General features: G+C 45.5%; 1 protein-coding gene across 14 annotated transcripts in view; it reads left to right on the top strand.

The window, feature by feature from the left end:
• The window catches only part of ATXN1 (ataxin 1), a 295,425-nt gene that overhangs the window by 101,489 nt on the left and 180,829 nt on the right, over window positions 1-13,107 (top strand). The window lies entirely within an intron of this gene.

The following is a 13,107-nucleotide window of genomic DNA, read 5'->3' as shown; positions in this document are numbered from 1 at the left end:
GTGCTTTGTATTGTTGAAATACATTTCACTATTTTGTGGACTTTTCAGGTCTTCTCCTACAGTGTTTGCCTATGGATATTGCTGCATAATGCCTGGGGACTCCTAATGTGCAAGATCCTAGAGACTGTTAAAAGCAGTTAAGATGTAAAAAACTGTCCAGTTCTTTATGTGCAAAGGGCATTGAAATCCTTCGGTCTGTGTCTTAGTGAGAATTTCAGGTTTCAGTGGGATGAAATAAGAACTTTTATGGACGTGTTCCCTTCAACAATATTTCTTAAGTGTGCAATAAATCTAGATGTGTATAATTGAAATTGTGGGAAAATCTTGAAAACAAGGAAATTATTTTAATCAGTTAGTGCCAAAGTAAACACAAAATCTGTCTCTCTGAGTCTCTGGCCCAGAGATTAAGCATGTGGCTTCATTTTTAAGCAAGTGGTGCAACCACTTCAAAAATTAAGTTTCTTTGGGAGGTGGAGGCTCCTGTTGAGTAGAGAAGCATTCTTCACTGAGCTGTGAGCCTGACGTCTGAGTGCTCTGCTCTTCTTTATGTTTTTATTCCCATATCTGCATATGAGTTAGGCAACTGGTGTTATCCCTCTTTTGTAGTTGTACAGAAGGGCTAAAGGACAAGCTCAGCAGTACGTAAGAGCTTGGTGATGTCATGCTTTGACTTCAGTTTCCCAAATCCTAAGCAGCTATTCTGTTCTCTAGATCACACTTTAAATCCTTCCCCCATGCTTTTTTTTTGTACCAATGTCACTCAGTTGCTCTTTCCACTCCCATTTTTCCAGAGTGATCACAGCTCAGTTATCTCAGCTGTCTTGCATCCCGGACTAGCAGGATTTATGCACTCTGAGACAGTGACATGTCACTGAGCAGTTTCTGCTTCTAAATTACTGCTTCAGAGAGAGAGTGAAGTTTGCCCCAGGGCTGTGGAACAGACTTCGGTCTGTGTATCAACTCATAAAGTCCAGTCCTCTAACTTGCAGCTTACCCCTTGGGTTTCTTTTCTGCACTTGGTAGAATTGTTTTGTTATTTAAAAAAAAAAAAAAAGAAAAATAAAAGAAAAATGAAAAAAGAAAAAGAAAGATCAACAGTGCTTGTTCGTGATGCTTACATTTATACAAATTCCTTTTTATTTTCTCCTTCTGTCAATCGCTGACTCACCTTCCAAATTTAAATATTGGTTGTAAAAAGACTCAGACCTTCAGATGGCCCTTTACATGAACTATTTCTTCCAGGGATTTCATACAAAAAACCACAAAACCTGAAGTAAAAATATGTGTAACAAACACAAGCCATTTGTCCCAGATTTCTGTCTTCTCTGTACAGTTTTCAGAACTGCTTTACAGCGTGGAGGCCAGAGGCTAAACCCAGGGCGGTCTTCTGTGATCAGGGAGTTGTGAACACCTTTGTGTTCCACGTATGAAAGGTGATGCCATTCGCCTCCTTCAGACCTGCTCTGTGTTAGCTGGAGGAGTGGAAGAGCCCAGACCTGTTCTGTACCACAGTGAGCATGATCTCAAACTCACGAGTGCTTTTCTCAGATGCTCACCCTCACTCCAGAAAACCTCCCTTTTTTTCAGAGCTCTTTGATCTCCTGTCCTGTGGCTGTCTCAGAGCTTCTGGGTAGGCTGCCCATTGAGAAATATTCTAGGGTATCTGTTGTGAAAAGTCAGTAACCATCTGAACCTTAAATAACAGTGTTCCATGAGATGCAGTGAGGCACATTCTCTCTGATGTAAGTTGATGTAGCTCCATCAACCTAGAAAAGCTCAAATGAATTTGTTCCAGAGTGCTTGCTTTTGAATGATGCTGATGGTAATCTTCCTCACACCTCAATTTCTTTCATGCTACACTTAAAAAGTTGGGTATTTAAAATCAAAGCATGTCCTCTGCTTCTTAACAGTCTTCATCATAAAGCTGTGAGGAGACCTGGGCACAGTCCAGGTACTTCTGGGTTATTTTCTTGCCCTGAATTTCTTCAGTAGTCAGTGAGGTTTTTTCCACATTTGTTTACAGCTCTGCTAGCCAAAATGGATCGTTATGGAGCCTTGCGGTGTAGTCTAGAGATGGATGAATTGTCAAGATGAGAGATCCATATATCTGATTTTCCTGGAAGACTTAAGGGAAAATCAGGATGATACTAATGACAAGGAGGGTGAGTTGTTATTACTTACCTGCCTCAACCAGTGACATTTCTGAAGTGCCTGACACTGAGATGGTGTAGAAGTTATCAGGTAGCGTATCCAAAACCCATGTAAATAAACATTAACTCCGGTACACCCCATGAAATAAAAGTCAGGCCATCCACATGTATGTCTTGTGATCTGAACAGCTAGTCTTTTTTCAGAAAATAAACATCTCTCTGGACTTGGTTTGCTCTTCCTTGTAACAGTTCTGATTGGAAGTGAAAGGATTTGGGTGGATTCCCACTGTGAGTCTGTTTGCTGGATCGCTCTTGGTTTGGCTTGGATTCATTCATCTCTAGTTGGAGGAAGGTTTCCTTCCTCCTTGCTTCTTCTTCGATCTTGCCTGAGTCGTTAGGGTTACCAGGAAAGCCTGGCCTGCACTGCATGTGTTCTGGTTCTTCCCAATGTTTATTTACCTGGCCAGTGGAGGAAAAAGTTCAGATCGGTCTACATAACAGACCCATATAATGGGGGAATGCAGAAAACAAGGCATTATTGTTTGCAGAACTTGTTTGTTTGACTCAGATGGGTGAGAGCCAGCAGTCAGTAACGTTAGATCTGTGTCTGGATGGGGTAACAAAATGCACAGGCTTTCTTTGTGCTCAAGCTCTCATTGCAGTTACACAAGTATGGCAGCTACACCTCTTGTTCTCCCAGTGTGGATGTAGTCCATTGTATCACAGATGACCATCACAGGATGGTTGAGGTTGCAAGGGACCTCTGGAGATCATCTGGTCCAATCCCCTGCTCAAGTAGGGTCACCTAGAGCACGTTGCACAGGATGGCATCCGGGCAGGTTTGGATATCTCCAGAGAAGGAGACTCTACAACCAGTCTCTTGGCAACCTGTTCAGCGCTTTGTCACCCTCACAGTAAAGAAATTTTTCCTTACATTCAGCTGGAACTTCCTGTGTTTCCGTTTATGTCTGCTGCTTCTCATCCTTTCTTTGGGCACCACCAAAAAGAGTCCAGCCCCAGTGTCTTGACACCCTCCCTTAAGATACTTGTGTACGTTGGTGAGATCCCTTCTCAGCCTTCTCTAGGCTAAACATGCCCAGCTCTCTCAGCCTTTCCTCATAAGAGAGATGTTTCAGTCCCCTAATCATCTTCATAGCCCTCTGCTGGACTCTCCGGGATGTCCATGTCCCTCTTGTACTGGGGAGCCCAGAACTGGACACAAGACTCCAGGTGTGACCTCACCAGGGCTGAGCAGAAGGGCAGGATCACCTCCCTTGACCTGCTGGCAACACTCTTCCGAATGCAGCCCAGGACACCGTTGGCCTTCTTGGCCACAAGGGCACATTGCTGGCTCATGGCTTACTAATACAATTAGTAAGATAGGCCTTTTGTTGTATTTCAGAAGCCTTACATGAGGAGAAAGTGCCTTTACAACTGCTCTGTCGCATCATGGAAGTCCCCTGTGGGGGAAAAGAAGTTTCATACCTCATTGCTCTCCTCGTCTGTGGCTCAGCAGCAGTGGTGGTCCCTTCTACAGGAGGTTCAGGAGTGCAACTCACACCCTAGCAGATGAAAAACACTTAAGTCATTTACATAGCAGATCAGAATACAGCCTACCCAGCTACCGGAGCAAAGACCACAAACTTTCACATTTGAGTCATCTGCTGAAAAGCTACATGTTTTTATAAAGAAAGACCTAAATGTTTATTTTAAAGTAATTTTATTTGCTTTCTGGCAGCTGAATCATCTGACTCGTGTATGGCGAAGGCTATGTATCAAAAGGATTTTCTTGCTGTCTTTCTGTCGGATTGCTGAACTATGATGATCAGAGTTCGACCTTGCTTCCAGTGATGAGAATAATTGTTTGATTCTAGTGTGAATATCAATGTTTGTGTCTATAGAAACCAATCAACACTTCCTCCTAATTTTTGTAAAAAGGCTGTGACTGGGACACTTGGATTTCCTGTCTCTTGCATATCTGAATCAAAAAATTTCTTCAGACAGTGATGACTTGGTTTCTGTATTCACCATCTATTGCTTCGTTACTAGGCATCATTTTTATTAGAGCCTGCATTTCTCTTTGTCGAGATATGTCCAGGCACCACTGGAGCTTATGATCTTTCAATTTTATTCTGCATCATGGATTTGTTTAGGGGCCTTTCTCAGTCATAACTGTAGGAAATAGCAGGTAATGTAAGAAAAGCTGGTTGAACTGCCTCCAATCAGCACTGCACAACATTTAGTATTTTTCCAGGATAACCTTTTGAAGTGACATTTTTCCAAACTCAGTGGCTGTTTCAAGTTGATTTTTTACATTTCAGCATGAATGATTCAGGTTGTCTTGAGAACAAGATACAGAAAATCACTTTTTGTACCCTTTTTAAAAATAGGCCAGATGTTTCATTGAGTAGCTGTGTAGCACCTTTACCCTTGGGGATGTGTATTTGAAATTTGGCTGTGGAGGTGCCCTGGTGTTAGGGATCTGCCTCTCATTTGCAGGAAAAGGTTTCTCTAATAAGTCAGTTTATAAACTCAGAAATGTGCCTTGTGGCTATGCAGCAGGGGATCATTAGGCAGCGCTGCACCGAGCATGCTGTGTTTTAAAGCTGAAGGGCTTGGTTTGATAATGTGGCGTCTGTCTCCTGAGGAGTGAGTGCTGTGGTCCTCAGCACAGGATGTGAGACGAAGGAGATTGTCCCCTCGTGTTTTCAGCAAAGCTGTTGGTTGCCCAGAAAGGGTGGAGCAGAAGGAAGGGATGCAGAGAGAACAAAGTCTATGGAGGGCATGTTCAGGAGAAGGGGTGGAGGACATTGAGGAGTGGAGGACGTCTGAACAAAGAGGTGGGGGCAGTTATGGCTGCAAGAACCAAGCGTGGGGACAGCGTTTTGGAGTTGGTGCAGCTGTCAGGGATGGATTGATTGGGATTAAGGTGAGGATCCAGGAGGAAACAGGTAAAAAGTCTGAGGAGGGAAGCAGTGGGACTGAAAGCACAGAAGAGAAGGTCAGAAGGAAATCTGTATTCTGGGAGGATGGAGTTTCTGATTACTGGAGTTGGGATGAAGTTTCTGATTACTGAAGCTGGAGTTGGATGCTGTGTGTCCTACTTGGTGAAAAGATACAGGACTGTTCCACCTCCACTTGTTTTTTTACAGCCCAAGTGCTTGATACAGTCCCATACTGAGACAGCAGAATGAATTATGCAAGTGCTGCCCCTCTGCATCAGAGCAAAAACCCTGGCGTGAAACCACAGTTCAGTTTAAACTGCTGCTAGGTCTGTTTAGAGTGTCTAACTCTGCTTGGAAGTGGATGAGGAACATTCAAGCCGTTTGTTCCAGCACCTCTGTGGTGGTGAAATAACCTCCAAGAGGATACCAGAAGTATCTGTCTGGCAGAAATATCTTGTATGGACACATCTATTTCCACCTGTTCCTACCTCGTAGTCTTGCTGTCCCTGTGCTGTCAGCACATATCTGTGGATGCAAATGATGTGTCAACCCTGCAGCATTAGTTCACGTGAAGCCCTGTCCTCCGTTCCTGCTTGCAGTTACTCCAGTGCCTCCCGTGGAAGAGGTCTGCTTGCTGCATTTGAAAGGTTCAGTCCTGCAATGATACTGACCTGTAGGTAGGTATAGCTACAGAACCACAGAATGGTTCGGGTTGGAAGGGACCTTAAAGACCGTCCAGTTCAACCCCCCTGCCGTGGGCAGGGATGCCACCCACTAGACCAGGTTGCCCAGGGCTTCATCCAACCTGGCGTTGAACACCTCCAGGGATGGGGCATCCTGGTTGTGCCCATGTGGCACAAGCTCCCATGTGCTCCCTGCACCTCCCCTTGGAAATGAACCTCTTGGGCCTGCCCTGGGGAGGTGAATGCTCCCCTGCCGGGTGGAGGCAAAACTGGGGTAGCATAGGAGAGCGTAAAGAGTAGTTTGTAGCCTCTTCAGTTTATTTTCACCATAAGGGATTGCAAAACGCTTTTATACCAGACTGCTAGCGCTTCTGAAGGGAGACAGTCATCACAGGAAGAGGGGCAGCTGGTGCCGAGCATGTGTGTGGGAGGAAAACCTCTTCAAATGGCATAGCTGGGTTTGGAAGGGACCTTTGTCCACAACCTCAATCTCTTGGAGTCTGTGCAATGGGGAAGAAAAAAATCTTCTCACAGGGGTGTTGTGAACAAGGACTAATTTTAGTATATCAAGCAGTTAGATAATATGGTGACAGCCAGAAAATAACCTATGAGGGAATTGCTTGTTCTGTCTTTAAAGCATGGTTTGAAGTAGAGATATAAAAAAGGCTTGGGACCATTTTTAATAGTGAGAATGAAGCAAAACGCCGAGTACTGCTTATTCAGTAACACCAGCCCTACTATACAATGAATGGCACCATTTCCTGTGGAAAAAAATACTGCGATTGTAAAATTAAACAAGATGAAATGTTGCGTAATTGGCCATTTTCCTGGTATTTCCTTGTCTCTTAGTTCTTAATTTTGCAAACATAGCATTTTTGACGGGTCTGTGTATCTTTGTGTGTGTAATGAACTGTTTGTGACCAAGCCTGCAGTTGCTCAGTGCTTTCTGTCCAAAGACGTTAGAGCACTTTCATGAGGGTTTAAAGGACACTAAAGCGCCTTACACTTCTGTCTGCACGCTTCTTTAAACACATTTCTGTCTCCAAAAGCGCTTACCTCTGGTTGTTAAAAATGACTGCAACTTTAGCCAAAGGAGATAAGAGGGAAAATGTTTTTTCTAACTTATTCTCTGCCAATCTTGGCAGAAATTTGAAGTATTGTATTTGTAAGCCCTTGCACAGCAACAGGTGAGCAAAAGATGCAAGAAAATACGGCCATGAAACCAGAGATGTTATCAGCGAGGAAATAGAGCCAGGTGAGCTCTCATAACTAGGTTTAAATCATTTTGAAAACGTCGATACGTGAAACGATCTGTGTCTCTTACTTCCACCGAGCTTGTTCAAGGAGTTGGGTGTCTTATTGTGTGGCAGAGGAAACGGATACACCGGTAAGTGAAAATTGAAAACGACCAGAAGGCCTGCTGGCAGCTTCCCGAGGTGCTGAGCGTGCATTGCCCCAGCTGATTTCATCTGGAGTTCGGAGTATTCAGCAACTCTGACAACCAAACACGCAGAGTCTGAGGCACAGAAGTAAACTGGCATGTGAGAAAGCGCCGATCTTCGCACGTTCACCACAGAATAAACTGCGTGTGAACTCTCAGCGTGACAGCAGCCCCTCGGTGCCTGTCCTTGCATGCGCCCTTGTGCCAGGGCGCCTTGTGGTGAGGCAGAGGCGGCTCAAGCACCCCGCCTGCAAGGAGGTGCTGGCTCGGGGCTGAGATGCAGGGCACGGGCAGCCGCTGCAGCGTGTCGCCTTCGTCAGCCCCGCTGTAGCTCTGTCTTCACAAGATCTGTCTGTGGTTGTAGTAAAACGAGAAGCAGCACGGTGATGGGAAGCTGCTTTGGGCTGTCCTTGTGCAGGCATCATGGTGTTTCTGCTGCTGGGACCGGGGTGTTCAGGAGCCGTTTCATTCAGCCGGGGGCATATCACAGATCTGTTTTCGATCAGACGGTGCTGCTGTACTATGGTAATTCAGAGGCAGCGTTCGTACTCGGTTGTGTGAGGCGCCTGTCGTACACGTGCTTCTTGCCCTTACGTTACCTTAGGTACGGCTTACTCCGCAGAAAATGTGAACTGCGTGGAGCAGGTGCTGCCTCCTAAAGTGTGTTTGCACAGAGCCTAGCGCAGCAGGGCCTCGGTTTCGTCACGGTTTTTGGACATGCTGTAATGTAAGTAAGGGTACTCAGTCTTGCTGAGTAATTGGAATAGTTCGCACTGGCTGCGCTTGCACGGTTTCCTGAGTGCGGGCTGGTGAGGAAAGGGATTTTTCTTTCCCGGTTGAGAGGGGGCTCTGCAAATGTTCTCAAAGCCCCAGCCCCAGCTGGCTGCTTGGATGCTGGACAAAGGAACAATTCTGAAATGGCTCCAGCGCGGGGAGGTGGCCCTTCGCGTACCCGCGCTCCCCAATGAGTCAAGTGGGGGAAGTTCGCACCTCTCTCGGTGCCGGTGCCGTTGTTTCAGTCTGCCAGGCTGCAGCCTCAGCGAGAGTGCAGCATGCAGGTTTTCATAGCGAGAGCTTTTGTCGCTCCCAGAAGTGCTAGAAACTTAATTGCTTTCAAAGGCAAGCCCGGAATCTGGAGGACCCAGTACAACCTGCTGAGAGATTGTAAATCATGAGATACTATCGGGTTTCTCTGCTGGGGCTTGTGCGGATTGAGTTTGCTTTGTGAGCGAATGCCTTTGGAATACACTGGTATGTGTTTTTTTTGTTGATTCTTAGACATAGCAGTAATTGTTGCTGGCTTTGTTAACAGGCATCTATGTCCTGCTCTGTAGTCACTGTACATGTTTTCTAAAAAGTCTTCAGACAAAAAGAAATATTTGTTCTGCCTTGGAATCGTGAAAGCGTTCCTGCGTTTAAATGTGTGGACAGCTTTGATCCAGGTGGTCCCCAGCCATCGTCCCTTCAAAGAGGCACGGAGACAGAGCTGAGCTGGCTGGTTGAAGTTTGACCATTGCTGTTTATCTTCGCTTCAAGTGCTTAAAGTGACAGTGTTTACTTGTGTCTTTTTTGCGCTAGCATGCCAGCCACTTTTGTTTCTAGACAAATGAACCATGATGGAAACTGAGGAAAAAAATCCTTTTGTAGATAAGGAACAACGTTTTCAAATGTGCTGTATGGAGTAGGTCCCTAACTCTTATTTTCCAAAGTAGCTCTTGTGAAAATGTGTGGAGCTAATCCTTAAATTAGCCTGGGGGGTTTCTGATGTTTTTTTACCTACAACCCAGTTTTAAGTGTAGTTTTCCTCATTTCCATTCATGCTTAGTTTACAGGGTCTCCATTGATAGGCATCCTCTTTTGATGTATTTTGCATGGAAACTAAAGCAGGAAAAGTTTTTAAGGCAAGGCAGCCAAATAATCTAGGGTCTTTTGATCAGTTTCCATTAGCATTAAACCAGTAATCTGTCCTGTTAGATTTTATTTGAAAGGCAGTTCAGTGTTTAAAGAAGATAAACATACCAGCTGACATCCGATACGTCTGCTCGAGTCCCCAGTGGAAAGCTCGCTGAACCATGTTGGCAGAGGTGCTTTCTGCACAGGGTTCCTGAAAACGTCTGCTAGACTATTGGGTTAGTTACTGAAATGCTCTGGCACTGCACTGGGTCCGATGCCAGCGCTGGACGCTTGGTCCACCTCCAGTTGGAGCTGAACAAGGGCTGAGTTTTAAGACCTCTAGGATGCATTTGCGGCCAGAAGGAGCCGAGCGCTGGAATGATGTGTCATCCAAACTGCGGCTGATTCCAAGAAATTGGTGAATATGCTATTTTAATTTGGGGTCTTATGTAGCTAAAGTTTTTGAGATATTAGCAGTCAGAAACCAGAGATCTGCAGCTCTGAAGATTGTCTGGTACCCAGACAGGCAGAGATCTAAATTGCTCTGAGGTGCTGACAGTTATCACGGCTTTGTGCAGACACACCTTTGCTAATACTGACAAAACACAAATACCGGTTTCACGTCACTGTTCTCTGTGGCTGGTGTGTAGCTCAGAACCGTACTATGCCTTCACAACTTCAGCACAGAAAATGGAAACAAGTGGTCAACAGCAAAAGCAGCCTCTTATCAAATGCTAGATTTTAAATGCTTTGAGTAAAGACAATATTTTAACAAGAAATCTGATCTAGTATTTGAAAATTGGACATTTAATTTCATTGGAGTCCCCATCCCCAGGGGTGTTCAAGGAAGGGTTGGACGTGGTGCTTAGGGATGTGGTTTAGTGGGTGACATTGGTGGTAGGGGGATGGTTGGACCAGATGATCTTGGAGATTTTGTCCAACCCTAATGATTCTATGACTGTGATTTCTTAGAAGGCAAGCGTGTTACATCATTCCCTCTTTGGTCCCAGGCCATGCTGCTGAACTGGCACTGGATGCGAGAGCAGAATTTGGCCCGTGGTGAAGGATAGTAATAGATGAAGGAAAAATACTCTTTTCTTTCTGCAACTGCGAGTTCCTCCAAACATCATAGGTAACTGAAGAGTCTGTTTCCAAAGCAGCTCTGACACTATGTGCAAATAAAATTTCTGTGATTTCAGCTTTTGCTAGAAATCACATCTATTATGTGTCTTTGTGACAAAGCACTAGTGTGTTAATACCAAGCGCTTCCAAAAGAGACTCATTTGAAATCAAGGATAATAATCCCAGAAGGCTGGGACTCCCCCTAATCCACATTGCAGAACCAGCACGTATTTCAGTAACATTGTCAGTAATAGCTTGAGTGTCTGTAAAATACCTGAGGAGAAGTGGTTCACATTGAAATGGTGTGTGGACAGATCTCAATGTTTTTAGACCGGTCAAAGTGTGGATTCACATCGTGGTGGCCACCTCTGTGAGTCCCTGTCTGCAGCTGTGGGGTTAGAAATGAACGAGTGAACTCTGCCTGATTGCCCTGTAAATGCAGTGGGGACATATTCACTTTACTAATTTGTCAAAGAGTCACCATTTGGCACTCCAGTGGCAAAGCAGTGTTCCCAGCTGCTGTTAGCACTGGTGAGGGTGAACATTAAAAATCACGGTGGCCGTGCTCCGCGTGCGCTGCCGTGGCCAGCGGAGGAGCAGCGCTGACCGAAGTCTCTGCTGCAGATGCAGCTCCGCAGCCTCGACTCGCTGCGTTGGACGTTACCCCTCCGCCTGCCCCGTGTCACAGCAGCCAGGCGGGCCCTGCGGCAGTGGTACAGCGCAACCCAGACCTTTGCCAGCCGGAGCATGTTCTTCTCACCAGACTGTGACCCGCGTTCGTACCGCTGTTGGCTCCGAGCGGCTTTGTCAGGTCTGGGTTGCTTTGCGGTTCGGCAGGGACAGGCTGCTGTTTCCCACCTCTCTGTAAAGCACTGAGCGCTCAGGCATTGTTCAGTACGTACCTTCAATGAAAAGGTAAGCTCGCCTTGCCGCTGTTTCAATTCTCAGCCTTTGGAAAAGCCAGCAGGTGGGGTGTGTGCAATTCCAACGCAAAATCACTGCCCTTCTTCTCAACCCAGAGATCCGACTTTCATTTTTATGTGTTTATTGCAGAGAGCCTCTTCCCTCTCAGGGGTGACCCTGCATGGGATTCACAAGTTCTGAGCTTGAAGCACCCAAAATTCTCAATTGATTCTTGTGCATGCAACAGAGCACAATCTAACGTGGACCTTGCAACACAGTTAGGTCTTTGAAATCTGGATGTGAATTTTGTATCGGAGGCTGGTTTTTAAAAAGAAACTAGTCTTGGGTTGGGAAAGTACTGGATAACTGAAAAGAAGCTGGGATGCCGCAGACTTCTGCTTAACCTGAGGTTGCAGGAGTAGGTGTAGATGCCATGGGGCCAACTATGAAACACACTTCCTTTTTTGTGTCTCCAAGCCCAGGATGAAAGAGTAACTGTCTGTTTGTATGCATAATTCTGTTGATTATACATATGAAAATTAGATTTGCTAGCAGTGTAAATGAGATCATTTTGCTGTTATTAATAGTTTTTTCAAAGCAATAATGATAATACAGATGGTAGAAAGAGTCGCTTGTCACATCCCGGGCTGGATTTCACGCCTGTAGGGCAGTTAGGGCAGACTTGCAATAGGAAGGAATCTCAAAAAGGAGATTAGTGGATTTGGGAGAGGTGCTTCTCGGGGTTACCTTCCTCTGGGGAGTTTAGAGCTGGGGCATGAACCAACAAGGAAGTTAGTTGGTCGAAGGTCACTTACGCCATTCAAAATGAAACTCTTCAGGGACTGAGTCCTGTTAGGTAGGTCCCAGCTGCTTACACCTGACTTGCGGTGGAGAAACCTTCAAATGGTTTGGTAATAATTAGCCAAGGGAACGCTGCTGAAACAGGATCCGTGTCTGACATGTATGCACATAAGGAGAGAGTATCTTGCCAAGAAATAAGTTAAAATTAGATCACTATATCAGAATTCAGTTATCTTCTGAAAAGTAGCATGAATGCTGATGGCCAAAGTCTACAGCTGAAGTTTCCCAAGAGATCAGGAGAAGAAACAACGTACATCAACACATACACTCTCTTCCAAGCTATTAATGCTATTGCAGGGATGTAAAATGCTTCAAATAGCAGAGCAGCCTCAATTAATTCCAACGAAAAGTTTAATAGCAGAGTGTGGCAGAGACCTGCAGGCCCCACTTCTGCTCGTGCCTGCGAGGAAGGAGACAAACGACACGACTGTCACCCAGCGCTGCCTGTTGGATGAGAACCACAGCAGAAATGGTTTAATCTGGTGTGGTGAAGGGGTGCCCAAAACACTCCAGGAACTTAGCAGTTGCACAAACGATTCAATTTCTTAGCAGTCTAATTTTGTAGTATAACACAACCTCCGTTTTCCCCCGTCTTTAATGTGCAGTTCTGCTGAGCGTGCAGTTCACATTGGCCGCCTCAGGCTGACTGCAGGTCAGCTTTTGATTGTAGGAGAATTCATGAAATTTAAGTATTTTGTGTACTGTTAACGGCAGTTGTGCAAGTACAAAGACTTTGCTTTATCAGCAGATGTGGTCTAGGTTTAAATTTACGGCCACATTAAATCCTTACGTTTATTGCAGTCGGGGGAAAAAATCAGGAGCTCATTGCAGTATTTAACAATCTGCTTTGATAGCTGGCCAATCCACTTACCCTTGCACGAAGCACATGCCACGGTAGTTCTTTCTTCCATTAACTCCTTGATGCTGGGAAACGGGAGTGATTCACATGACGTGGAAAAAAAAAAAAAAAGTGCAAGGCTAGCAAAAACTTTGTACTCACCTTGCGGCAAGCCAGGAAGAGATCTGCGTGCTGTGGGAACGATCTGATGGGGCTGTTTGCCGGACCGGTGCGGCAGGCACGTGGCACCCGAGAGCCCGATCCGGCCCTG

This window comes from Anser cygnoides, chromosome 2 (assembly GCF_040182565.1).
Source record: "Anser cygnoides isolate HZ-2024a breed goose chromosome 2, Taihu_goose_T2T_genome, whole genome shotgun sequence".
Lineage (NCBI taxonomy): Eukaryota > Metazoa > Chordata > Aves > Anseriformes > Anatidae > Anser > Anser cygnoides.
The sequence above is the reverse complement of the archived record's forward strand: the minus strand, read 5'-3'. Positions and strand labels throughout refer to the sequence as shown.